The sequence below is a fragment of the Rousettus aegyptiacus genome, unplaced genomic scaffold, assembly GCF_014176215.1.
Source record: "Rousettus aegyptiacus isolate mRouAeg1 unplaced genomic scaffold, mRouAeg1.p scaffold_m13_p_10, whole genome shotgun sequence".
Taxonomy (NCBI): Eukaryota; Metazoa; Chordata; class Mammalia; order Chiroptera; family Pteropodidae; genus Rousettus; species Rousettus aegyptiacus.
This window is the reverse complement of record NW_023416285.1, coordinates 90,584,724-90,599,056: the sequence shown is the minus strand read 5'-3', so window position 1 is coordinate 90,599,056 and position 14,333 is coordinate 90,584,724. Positions and strand designations below refer to the sequence as shown.

At 41.6% G+C, this 14,333-nt stretch overlaps 1 protein-coding gene across 2 annotated transcripts in view; it reads right to left on the bottom strand.

Annotated features, from left to right (window-relative positions):
- Positions 1-14,333, bottom strand: part of ITGA8 (integrin subunit alpha 8) — a 138,335-nt gene that overhangs the window by 66,884 nt on the left and 57,118 nt on the right. The window lies entirely within an intron of this gene.

Sequence of the window (14,333 nt, the reverse complement as noted above, 5' to 3'; positions counted from 1 at the left end):
TGTAACTGATTCCGGATTGGGAAGTCTATTATTAGCGCCATTTTGCAGATGAGTAAAATGAGGTTTAGGGAGGCTAACCCATAAATTTACTAAAGGTCACACAACTGGGAGGAGGCAGAGCTGGGTTCCCGCAGTCCTGGGCAGTAGAGCCATCTTAGACTGTTTGACAGGCAATGCTCACTCGCAGTGACCTCAGCAATTGGCTAATGTACAGGCAGAACTCTGTTTTTTCTTAATCTAATTTATGACGGTTATTCTTAGTGGATGCAATAAAAAAAACATAATAAAATAAAAATGATGATGGCTAAATCCGCAGAATAAAATTTAGATGTAGAGGTGAGAAAACCGGACTTGGTAGAAATAAGGGCCGCAGGAGAAAACTCAGAATCCTCAAAACTATAACTGGTTAATTCTAGTGGAACAGAAGTGGAAAGAAAAAAAGAAGAGGAGGGAATACATTCGACTACTGCATATGGAAAGGCCATCAAGGAATTAAACGGGCTTAATGGAGTTTGCACAGAGCAGTGATCTGTAGCCTCATTCCCCCGACACTCACCTTCCCAGAGCATGGGAATGGTGTCAGACGTCCAGCGGCTGTGGCTCTCCTCTGGAGGACTCCTCTTGGCTGGGTGCAGGGCGGCGGAAGTGCCCTTGGCCACAGCCTTCAGCCAGTGATGGATAGCAATTGGACGCTAACTAGGGACAACAGCTATCACAGCTTGTGTACCCCTCGAGTGGGAGAACTCTGAAGCACGATTCCTCAGCCTGACAGAGCCCTAGTTTTCCACAGTGTCAGCCTCTTGATAATAATCTTTTATTACATCCTTCCTTTCCACCTTTAGCAATTTTTGGGGGAGGGGAGGGGAAGGGGAGGGGACAGGGATCCTTCCTCAAATAAACTGCTAGTTTTCCAAATCTTGTCTTAATGTCCGCTCTGGAAGAAGCCAACCTAAGACACACTAATTCTTGTTTAAAAAAGTTTGTTTTAAAAAAAAAATGGATTCAAACATCTTCAGGGGTAAAACCACAGTCAAAATGTCTCTTGTTTTAATTAATACAGAATCTGATTCAGATAATAGGCCAGGAGTGAACTCCAAAGCTCCGTGTTTTCAACAGCGTGCCTGCTGATGTTCAAACAAGCTGGACGAAGGTCACGTCAGGGGCTCTGTGTCCGTAAGAGTGAAGAACACATTCAGGAAAGGGCTACGACTTGGCCAACTACAGTACATGGAATAAAGTATTCTTTTCCAAGGGTTCATATCTTTGAAGCCAAAAACCAACATTTCTAAGTCTACTATTTTAAAAAAAAAAAATCACGCCAGAATTTCCACTTTTTCAACTATATTCACATTTACTTTTTCTGTTCTATTCGTCTTCTGGCGTATCAGTGCCCTTTGGCTAAGGTCAGAGGAAAAAGAGCTACTGATCTGGAGAGACATGAACTCTCTTCTTCCTGTGTAATCACAGGCTCCAGTATTTAGACAAGTGTAACACAGGTGGCCCTTGGCCTGAGCCACGTCTGTTGACGTGACACCACACAGAAGAGTTCCATTATGAAAACTGAGTCGAGAGGAATCACGGGCTTTGTTTTTGGCTCCAAATATTTATATTACCAAGAGGCGGCATTTTATAAATAACAGATGAATTTCAAGAATTGACTCTCTGGAAATGGCACAGAAGACAAGACAGCAAGCCGTTTCAGGGCAGGATTCCTTCTCCAGGTTGGCATGTCACGCAGACTTTATGGAACGGGACAGGCTAAAATAAAGAAATACATGATCTCTGCGCCCACAGTGCCAGGTGTAGTGCCAGATCCAGAGCAGAGATTTAAAAATGGCTGTGAAACAGAGAGATAAGTAATAACAAGATAATATTGTGAAGACAGATGAGAGATGAAGAAAACGAGACAGTTATTAAGACAGGCTAATGTGTAGTGCAGTTAAATTCTGCTGGAGTTTTGCATGTGTACTCGGAGGTATTTGGACTCTCTCTCTCTCTCTCTCTCTCTCTCTCTGAGACACACACACACACACACACACACGCACACACACGCACATTCACACACATGCTCCAGATTCTAGAACATTCTAGAAAGTAACATAGACGCTGCATCATGCCTAAGTGGCCATTCTAGATGAGAAACCGAGACCCACCCTCCTGATAATGGTCATGAGCAGAAGGCCTTTCCTTGAGGAAGGACAATTCCAATGCCTCAGGGTGGGAATTTCCTTACTCTGGGAAAATAAAATCACTGGCAAAATAGGCCACCATTTCCTTCGTGAGACTGTGGCCGCGGTTCAGCGGCCAGGAAAAGTTATCTACCGCAGAAATATGTTGGTCTTTGGAGACATCATGTTGGTAACGCGCCTGCTGGAAAAGGCTGGAAGCGTTTATACTCAGGACCTTAAGATTCTCGGGTCTCCCTAGGGGACCCCAAGACGTGATTTGTTTTGATAAGTCCTATATCATGTTTTACATATCTGTTCCATATACATACATATATATTTATGTTTGTGTGTATGCATACATCTGTATACATACATATATGTGCATGTATACACATACACATATATGTAGAAGGACACACATATATACATAAATATATATATATTTTGGTTCAGATTAATGGTTTTATTATTTCATTTCCATCTTAAACACCAGCAGAGTTGTCCAAAACAGCCTGACGAACATGGATATAGTTTAAATGTAACAAAGAGAGATTTGAACTACGTACATTGAGAAAGGGAAAGGGATTTTTTTCATATCAACTTTTTCCTATTTTGTGGTTTTCGAATAGTAGAAATTAAACAGACAATTTTCTTCAATTAATTGAGTATGAAGTAATACAACTTTTATGATCAACCATTTGTCTTTAAGCAGAAAGACAAACACACACACACACACACCTACACATAATTTTTTTAAATCTTGCATTATTCCATTATGTTTGGGAATTTAAATGATAATCGGAAGAAATTTTGGTGATGATAGACAGATTCATTACTCTGCAAACTTTCTCCCTCGCTTTGACAAAACAGGTCTTATCTAATAATAATTTTCCTTATCTAATGTTTACTTTCCTTTCTTACAGAAATTTCATAAAAGCACATTCTAAAAACAAACAAAATGTGCCTTTCTTTATACAAGGATACTTGGCCATTTTTTTTCTTGAAAGAAAAACTAGCGACTAAAAATTGTTTTTTTCCCCTTGATCAAAACAATTACCAAAATGCTAGGGCCCTTTGTTAGCACCTCACATTGCCTGAGAAACACAGTTTATTTTCCTTTGGCTTTTGATGGGACAACTGCGTATTTCTAAAACGGGACATTAGCATGAATACAGGAATACTTGGCAAGAATAAATAACCCTAAAAAGTGAGGTCATAGGAGATATATTACACCTCCGTTTTGTATTGCATTTCTCCAGAACTGTTATTTTTAAACAAGGAAGAAGACAAGAGCCGAGCTTTTAAAGTGGTACTTGGACTAGCGTCGGATTTCATTAGTCTATGAAGAAAATTTTGGAGTTGGAAGAAGTTCTGTTTGAAAACATCAGCTTTGTTTTGAGTGTGGATTTGATGTTTGGGCTGAGGTGGGCGAGGTGCAGGGAGGGGAGAGTGGAAACTTCCTGAGAGGAGAGGGGGGCAGGTGCAGGGGGAGACAGTGGGAAAGGTGGTGACGGTCTTAGAACAAGGAATCGCCCAGCCTCATTTTCTGGAAGTCTCCATGGTCACCAGAGAGCCCGCACTGCATAAACCGAGCCTTCATATCTGCGGTCGTCTTCCTTCTTCCTTCTTATTCTCTCATCTTGTTGAGAAATCTACTGATGGTAAAGTTTGTTGCTGAAAATGCCATCAGGCAGCACCTTTTTTTTTTATTTTGGAATTCAAAACAATATTTTAAACTAATTCTGGACGATGAAAATCACCGTAAGGAACCTCCAAACAAATGAGACAGATGGGGGTGTAAATCTGACGGTTGCGTGACAAGATTACCGTTATGTAGCCTTTTGGGTCTGGCTTTTCTCACTCAGATTGATGCCTTTACGAGTCATCCATGATGCTGTGTGTTGCAGAAGTTCACTCCTTTTTATTGCTGAGTAGTAGTCCACTGTGTTGAAAGCCACAGCCTATTTATTCATCCCTGCCTAAGGGGCATGAGTCGTTTCCAGTTTTGGGGAAGTCGCTATGAACATTTGTGTATAGGTTTTCATGTAACTACGGGTCAATTTTCATCTCTTGTTGAATCGCTCTGATATCTCCGAAGCCCTCTTTTAAATGCAGTGTTTTAGCTGAAGTGGAAAACTACAAAATGAAGGGCAAAAAATTAGGAATTCTAAATTTCGGTTCCCTTTGCCACTAATGGCTCTGGACAAGTCGCTGTTCGTGGCCAAATCTCTGGTGAAGTCCTCAAGATTCTCCAGACAAGAAAACCAAGATCTCAGCAGAACTGGATGGGGTCCCACAACTGTGCTGTCTCTGCTCCGACTTACAATCCAGGCATCTCCTCTGCCTCTTCAGTCAGCTTTGCGCCCGTAGGGTTTGGATCTTCTCTCGCCTCCGTGATGGGACAGCCAGCCGCTTTCTGACAGTCTCCCTGGCTTCACCAGCACTGGACATCAACCCTGCTCACCTCCGTGACTCAGCTGCCTGAGCGTGTGGTCCACATGGTCTGGGCACTGCTGATGCTCACAGCTCTTAGCGTCTCTCCTGGGCACTTCTCATCACCATCCAGGCTCGATCTCCTCTACGCCACTTCCCGCATAGCACAGTGTTTTAAAGATGGATGAGGGCTGTCCAGCAGAGCTGTTTACCCGGACCCACCCAGGATCTGCTCACTGTCATGCAAGCATGATAGTAAGAGAAATGATGGGATTGAAGATAACGTGTAAAATGATGGGGTTAAAGATGGTGTGTAAATATGGCGATGTTGACTTGCAAGTGGGTTATGAAACTGGCTTAAGTGTTTGGCACTGAATAAAGAATTCCTATCTGTGGGAAGCAGGCATTTACACAAGTCTCCTGAGTTTGGCAAATGTGATCATCTAAAAATAGACCAGGCAGCCTCTCTTCCTTGTGTTTTTATTGCAACATGCAAAATATTACCGAGAGGAGGGTTATGGCTTGAGGAAGAATTGTTTGGGAAAAAAAGCGTGATTTTATCCCCAAAAAGTAATAATCCCAACAATCTGTCTGAAATGCTTCCAAATAAACTCCGAAGAAAAATATTTATGAGTTGGAACATGGTATTAGGTTGCAACATTCTAATTTACTGAGGGTTTATTTTCCTTTAAAAAAAAAATCCCACACCAAAAATAAATAAATGAGTGAAATATCAAACGATCAGTCTGCCTTAAGAAAATGGGTTGCTATGCATTATTAGTATCTGCGGCTGCAAGAATTACCTTTCCCCATCCTTCGGCTTTGTGGTTCACTCTGTCAAAGGCATTCCACTTTATCTCTGTGGTGGCCACACTCACAACGTGTCTGCTATCCAATCAGTCCTGGAGAAAAGTTTGTTTCTTTAAGACCAGTCCCATTTATGAGTGACTCCTTCCGAAGAGCCTGGTAGCTCACAAGATACTCCTCCCACATCCAGCCCAGGAGATAAAATTCCTATGATTAAAACCTCGTGGGACTTGTTTGGTTTGCAAACTCCCCAAAGTTTGTATGCTGAAGTCCTGACTCCCAGTCCTTCAGAATGTGACTCTGTTAGGAGATAAGGTCTCTAAACGGGTAATTAAAATGATGTCATTTGGGTAAGCCACACTCTAATCTGACTGGTGTCCCCTATAAGAAGAGGCGATGACACAGACAGACACAGAAGGAAGACGATGCGAGGGCGAAGGGGGCCATCCGCGAGCCCGGGGGAGAGGCCTCGGGAGAAACCAGTCGAGCCCCCACCTTGATCTTGGGCTTCCAGCCTCCAGAACTGTGAAGAAATAAATGTCTGTAGCCGGAGCCAGCCAGTGTGTGGTGTTCTGCTCCGGCAGCTCCAGCACACTGATACGCTAAGATGCAGATCCTTGAATAATGCCGTTCCGCTCAACGTCATTTCATTATAATTTATGAGATGCCGTAGAACCTGAACTCTTGTTTATATAAATGAGCCTATGGTAAAATTGGTTTTGTTGTACATCCTTTCGCCGCAGTTCCAAGAACCTATCGGCGACATTAAGGACTTATCGTACAAATGTATAGAGTTGCCAGGGAGACAGGAAGGGAAGGGGAGAACATTTCTGCAGTGGTTCCCTATCGCAGGCACCCCCATTCAACAACTCGTTGAACACCCGCCATGAGCCGTGCCCTGTCCTAGCTGCCGCGGATACAGCGGTGAGCAGACAGACACGTTTCCTGCCCTCAAGGCACTTATATTCTAGCTGTCGACTCTCAACTTTGTTGCTGTTTCTGTCATGCCGACTACCTGTTTTCCTGGTCTAACTGTTTGAACAACAGTCGACATTTCAATGCCCAGTGAAGACAGAGCTGGGGTCAAGGGTTCTGTTTGTCAAGAATAAATGCGCCACCGTGAGTGGAGCCTCCCGTGGTCTCAGGGGAGAATGCCGAAGTGTTTCTTAAGGGACATCATCGTCTCTACTTATACGTCCATTCTTATTCCGCACAGGAATAAAATAGTTTCTTAGATTTAAGTAGAGTTGGAAGACAGTGGCCAGGTAAAGAGAGGGGAAAGCAGCGGTTTATGTGCCAAGGCGTGTGGCTGTGAGGAAATTGGTTTACTCATTCACTCCTTCGTTCCCATTCATCCGCTCATTCAGCAAGTATTTACTGGGGGGCTTTAGCATCAGCCACTGCTCTGGGCACACGGGATCCCATGGTGAGCAAAATCAAAGCCAGTGCTTGCCTTCCACCAACCAAGCGTCCAGTCCAATGGCACGAAAGAGATGGTTATCAAAAAAAAATCACACAAATGTATAATTTCAATCTGAGATCATTGTTTTTCGAGAAAGGACAACAGTCAGGAAAAGCTTCCTGAGGAAGTGACATTTGAACTGGGGTCCTAAATGGGAAATGAACTCTGGGAAAATGTCCAGGGTGTGCAAAAAAACCCAGAAGGGATACTTCAGAAGATTATATTAAAATATGGCTTTTAAATTCTGTGTTAATAAATTAAGATGCAGAGGGAGGCCAGAAATAATATGGAGGGTCGAACACAGAAAGACTTAATCTAACTCCTCATCTTCTCCCTCCCTGCCCACCATGGCAAGGCAGCAAGTCCTTACTAACTGTAGCTGAAAAAGATCAAGTATAAATGATATCTTGTCGTATTTACTGGTGCTGTGGGTTTCAGGAAGAAGCCAGCTTCTATGATCGAAAGTGGTACATTTAAACTTAAACTGACGGACTTCCTGGTTTCTGACCCAGCATGTAAGGGGCTCAGACACGGTCACTGTGTCCTGACAACAAGTAAAAGGCTGAACGAACTGCAACAGACACATCTTCGATCTCTAAGAGAAGCGAAGTCATGGAGCAAGCTCCTGCCCTGCAAATCGGAGAGTGACAAAGAGCCACAACTTATTAAAGTGGCAGCGTCCAGGGGAACCAGCGCTGGGGTGGGGAGTCTGGACTGTCATTGGTGAACAACGCCAGAGGCTTGATGTGGTCAGCTTTTTGAGTTAAAAACTCCAGAGGGCTCAAGTCCCTGGGGCTGGGGAGGAGTGCGCTTTGGTGAGTTCGAACTGCTGCATCTCTACCAGGTTCTCACCGTGAACATCAGAGAAAAAAATCTCCTCCTGCTTTTGGCAAGTGGCGCAGAGAAGGAACTATTTTGAAATATGCCAGAGCACTCTGTTCTTCCCAGCAAGGTCTGCCCTCAGGAGAAACGTTTTAACCAGAGCCTAACAGACATGGAGAAGGGAAATATCAAACTCCAGCCATCTGTCCCACGTTAGGTGGTGGTGCTGGCGATGGGGAGGTGAGGACTGAGAAGCACAGGTGAAGTTCACAGTCCAGCGGCACAGGTTCACTGAGAGACTGGGACCTGATCCTAGGACTCCCCCCCCCCCCACCTGCCAACACGCACCACCGCACTACCAAGGGTCTGTCTACAGCAGCTCCTTTTACCTAGTACGTCATGACTAGCTATCAAAGAAAGTACAAGACTTCCACATGCAAAAAAATAAACCTAGACACAGTCTTTACAGTCTTCCCCAAAATTAACTGGATCACAGACATAAATGTAAACTGCAGAACTATTAAATGCTTACAGAATAACAGGAGAAAACCCGGATAACCTTGAATATGGTGATGACTTTTTAGATGCAATGTCAAAGGCATGATCCGTGACAGAATGATCGATAAGCCGAAATTCATTATAATTAAAAACATCTGCTCTGTGAAAGAAACTGTCAAGAGAATGAGAAGACAAGCCACAAGCTGGGAGAAAATATTTGGCAAAGACACATCCGATAAAGGATGTTATCTAAAATATACAAAGAACTCTTAAAAACTCAACAATAAGAAAACAAATAACCCCATTAAAAATGGGCTAAAGACCTTCATAGACACCCCACCAAAGAACATATACAGATGGCAAATAAGCACATGAAAGGATGCTCCACACGATAAGTCATCAGGGAAATTTAAATTGAAACAAGATGAGATAACACCACACACCTACTACGGTGGCCCAAATCTGGTACGCTGATCACACCAGGTGCTGGTGAGGGCATGAAGCAACAGGCACTCTCACTCACTGCTTCTGGGAATGCAAATGGTGCAGCCACTTTGGAAGACGGCTTGATGGTTTTTTGCAAAACTAAAAGTGCTCTTGTACCAACACGCCTCTGAATGTAAATGTACATTTCAAAGTCGAGGAAATAGCCGCTGGGATCTCTTGAGAAGTGTGCAGGACGGCTCCCCAGCTGTCTGCCCGAGCGACGGGGGGGGGCTGGTTAGTTATCCGCCAGCCCTCAGCCCTCCCAGGGAGCTGAAGGCGGCCCGGAGGCCGTTTGTCCTCCAGCACCTTCACCCTGCGGCCCTCACCTGGGTCAGCTCGCTTCTCTCACCTGCGGAACTTTCGGGGCGTTTAACCTCGAGTTCCTTTTTCATAACAGCTCATTCTCCTCGGTGCTGACAACTGAAGTTCTTGAAGTGCCATTTTGAAATATAAAACATGGTCTCGTTTTCCATTATTATCCTAATGAAGCACCAATTATTCGACATGCTTTTCAAGGTCCTTTATTGTCTGCCCCAAATTTAACTTTCATGGACTCTCTTCACTTATGCTCTCATCGGTTTGAACCAAATCGCTTCTAAAATTGCCTTTTCTTATTTCTGAGTCTTTACTCATGCTGTATTCTTCTGAAAAGTCTTCTCTCTAACCACTTTATAATCATACCTATGTCTTAAGACCCCTCTTAACCATTACTTCTCTCATGAAGCTCTCTGAATACCTAAGCTAGAAGAATGTTCTCTTTTAACTCATTCATTATTTTTCAATCTTCTTAAAACTCTTTAATATGCTGTCTTGTGTTACAGTTAACTGTTGGATGCTTTCTCTCCATGATTGCATTGTCTCTTAAGGGCAGGGATGACGTCACATTGTATCAATATGTCATTTGTAACTAACATGAATGACTGCTACTAGGTGTTATTCACAGAGTTGGCTGCTTTGTATGTATTATCTAACTTAACATCCACAACACCCCTTTAAAGGGTGACTATTATTAGGCACTGCTACACCCATTTTACCAATGAGGACTGAGGCTTGAGGAGGTGTTACAGCTAGAACTTGAACTCAGGTCCATGAAGACGGGATCTTTGTTCAATTAATGCTGTAGCCTCAAAACCTAGAAGAATGCCAGGCATATGAAGGGCACTCAATAAATATTTGTCGAATAAATTAATAAATTATATTTCCAAAGCACAACTCTTGAACATTATATGAAATTCTGCTATCATCATCATCATCATCATCTTTAAAAATGAAGAAAATTGGTGGCAGTTCTCAGCATTCGCTGAATAATATTTAAGTTGCCCAAACACCTGTTATTGACAACTAGAATGCAAAAATGCTGACTTACGAAATATAGGTTAAATAATAAAAATGTAATATGTCGATTTCAAGTAACATCAATGGTTTGAAATGTAGCTATAACAAATGAGAACATGGCGATCTGAAGAATTCAGCACATTACAAGTTTTACCTTGACACCCTAGCATCCGTGAGAACACCTAGTATCTAGATCTTGCTTTCTAACTACCATTCTATAATAAAAGGAACTAGAGCTCTTTGGAGAATGGTTGATTCCAGGGTTGGGGCAGGGAAAGTAGAAGATGGGCCTGAATTATCTTGCCATGTCGGAAAGTAAGGAAATGCACAAAAAGGATGGGAATGTTAAAAGACCACAGGAACCAACTGGAGGGAGTTCTCGCTGACCAAATAAAGGACAATTTAAGCAACAAGAATAAATAGATAGAGAAATGGATTATAGCCCATTAAGTAAAATAAATATGCGTGAGTCCATACAAATTGAATAAATAAATGGATAGAAGAGGGATCTTTTTCTTACATTAGAATTGCAATTAATATAAGTAAAAGGAATGATGGAAATAGAAAAATCACAATTAGGCAGTAATAATTGTTGCAGGCAAGAATCATCAATAGATGCTAAGATTAATAGGAAAGGTATGATAATAAACAAGATGTTTGCCTAGTCTCGTAGTATCTCTCCAAAGATACTTATTACAAAGGGAAACACAGTAACTTTACAGCGGGAAACCTGGCCAGGATCCCTGCAAGCAAGTGAGCAAAGTGTGAAAAGGCAGCCGACATCACGTACTTCTGGTGGCGATGCCCTGAGAGGCCGTGGCATCAGTCATGTGGTATTCTCGCCAAAAATACATAACCCCAATCTAAGCGTGAGCAAACATCGCACAAATCTAAATTCAGGGGCATTTATCAACATGTCAAGGCATATCCTTCAAAAGTGTCCAAGTCACGGCAGCAGAGAAAGGTCGAGGGACTGTCACAGAGTGAGGAGTCTATGGAGGCGTGACAAGCAAATGCAGTGTGGGGTCCTGCACTGGATTCCGGACTAGAAGGAAAAACACCAGTACGAGAAGTGGTGAAACCCTATTAGAATTTCTAACTGGTCTATAGATGAACTAGTAGCTAATTGTACTGTGGTTATGTAAGATGTCAATACAAAGAGAAGCCAGGAGAAAGATTTGTGGGACTCTCTACTATCTTTATAATGGTTTTGTCTAAAATTATTTTCAAGAAAAAGTAAAGGAAAAAGTTTTGTCTAGTTTAATTAAATCTTTTTTTTTTTTTTCAAAGATAGAGCCTTCATAATCTACCCAATATTACAGACGGATCTGGGGAGGCAGAGAGTCCAGACCTCAGATTATAGAATCAGAAAAGTTTAGAGCTTCAAAGGGCCCTCGGAGAAGCGTCCCATGCATCCACATCACTTCCGGAGGAGGAAAGCAAGGTCCAGAGAGGCTGAGGTACTAAAGTCACACTGTCTTGTAAGAACTGGTGCTAGAACCATCTTTTATCTCTCTGTTCATTTTTTTACTTCTCTTTATGACACTGCCAGATTCGAGCGTAAAAACTCTTTCAGTTGGCTTAATTTAGTCTAGATTCATAATGTCTTTTTATAAGGATGGTAATATTCTAATTTCCAATGTGTTTATAATGAAATTATGAAAATCTTGCTCAAGAAGAACATCATATTTTGTTTTTCATAAAAAAAACTTGAGAAGTAGAAATAACCTTTGACTATAAAATTTGAACTTAGTTCAACTGAACTTCATATCAATTCAAGGAGCTCAAGTTTTGATTAAAAGACATTATTCTCTTTGGTAAAAACCACCTTCTTATTTCTTCTCATATTTAGCTTCTCATTTGATTGTTTGCATGCTCACACACACACAGAGCACTTATTAAAACAGAAAATGGGTCATTTTAGTTCATTTGGTATAATTGTCAGAGATGGCTTCATGATACAAGCATTTATGAGGGGCCTGAACACAATGATAGTCTTGGCATTTGGCCCATGTTTTCCTCCGGTTTTTATTGCCTGTATGATTTCTGCTCCTCCACAAAACCAGCATGCCCCCTCCTCCACCCTCCGATGTCTGGACCGTGCACTTAGCAGATGGTGTTGTTATACAATCATGTGTAACACGATTAGACCATGTCACTGAATTCTAGAGATTCCTATCACAGCTGTTTCTTCTCTGAAATGCTTTCACTCAATTAATGTGTACAAGATACTCCTCTGGTCAACCCTAGTTTTCCGATGAGCGCCAACGTAGAAACCCGGACACATCTATTTTTTGAGTAGGAAAAAGAATTTCAGTGCCAGCAACGAAAATACTTATGACTCCTATTTATGCATGCCCATGACAATATTTATCGTAAGGAGTCCAAAAAAAGCTAAATGTTAGGAAAATTATTCCAACTATTGTTTCTCTAAGAGAATCTCTATATTTCTATAACTAAATCTCCCCATGTCTGTCCGTTAAACCATACTGTTCTTGGGTACACTGGATCACAATTCCAGAGTCATCTTTAATGTCCCCCCTTCCTTACTCACTCCCACCTCCCCTACCCTTCCATGGTGAAATGGAGGCTTGAGAGCTAGATGGAATTCATTTACAGAAAAATGAGGGATGGTACACGTCTGATTCCTGAATTATGCCTCAAATTTCAAATTGGCTGTACCAGTCAGAATCTAGTTGCCTGCCCATAGGACAGTTTTCCTCTAAATAAGTCCCCGAGTACGTGATGTCAACGTAAAAAGGTTTCTTTGAGTGGCATTCTTTTTGCAATAGAATGAGGATCAGGGAATATGTTATAGGATCATAAATCACATGACATCTATATTCTCATTGAAGAGGAAGAATTGGGACCGGAACCAGTTCTACCACCTAACATGAACTCTGAAACCTTCAAGACTGTCCTCAGGGATAAAATTCGACTAAGTGGCATTAATGGTTCTTCCTACATTAGTGAAGAACATTCCCTTGACAGACAGACAGATATACCCTGTATTAATGTCATTAGTTGCTGTAAATGGAATCGGGCTCAATAGATAAAGTGATTGACTAGCAAATGGCCTCGATGACCTTTTTCTGATTGTTAAAAAGGGATAAAAAAGACATTAGTAAGGGACTAACATCGCACTCACTTTAGCTGCTCTGATCTCCATCCAACTCATGCCCTCCTCCGAAGGGAATGTTCCTTGAGAGAAAAGGTTCCTATTTCTCTCCTTCCTAGTCCATATTTAGAAGAATTCAAAGGAAGGTGATGGACCGGCTACGTGGCTGATTACGGCCTTTATATCTTTTATCTTCTGTAAAGCACAGTCTATCAAGTTCCCTGGTACTACGGGAAGGCAACGGGAAACATAATGAAGAGCAGTAACTTCCTACGTTAAAGAATTCTTTGCCTACAGTTGTAACCCAGGAGTTGCATTTCACTAATCACCCTGGCATATTTTAGGAAGAAATCATATAAGGGAACTAATTTGGGGATGATTTCAAATGGAATATATTATGTATGAGGAACCTCCTCACACCAAAACACACACACACAAACAAACAAACAAACAAAAACTAATGATCATTGATTAGAATAGTATAGTATAACCAAAGAAAACAGTTATCTAAATATTCTTGGAATTGCCTTGGGTATGATGCATTCATTTACAACGCTTTGAGCCCACTGCAATGTCTAGGTGCCCGGAAAGACTCCTGGCAAATTTATAAGAATATGTTGTGGTATGCTTTGTGCCTGATCCCAGAGAGGAAGAGAAAGCTGAAGGATCGAAATAAGTGATATTTATTTAGGCAGCCAGTTGATTGGAATGCTGCCCTAAACCAAAAAAAGCTCTGCATGTGGAAAATACACAATTAGGGGAGGGTTGGTGGAAAGAAACAAGGTTTTAATAAATAGTTGAAGCTGTCAGTTAACTATTAATGATTTCTAAGTATTTATTGAAACCATCTTATCATAACTAAGATAAAAGTGAACATTGAACCGTAAAAAAACATTCTCTGCTAAAAATGCCAATTGCCAAAATATTTCTTTTAAGATCAATCCGTACTTTCATATAGCATGCACAAAAGATGAATTATCTCTCTCTGCTTTACGGGTTTGCATGAGTCCTCAGTGTGAATCAGCTAATCAAGAATGGTTTATGATTTCTATCATGAAATCTTTTTGTTTCACTTTAAAGTATTCAATCTATCTTTGAAAAACCCTAAAATGTGGCCGGAAAAATATCTCTGCTCTAAAAATGGGAGCTTTATGACAGAAACGTTGAGATTCATAAGTTAATTACTAGGACTTATAAGCTCAAC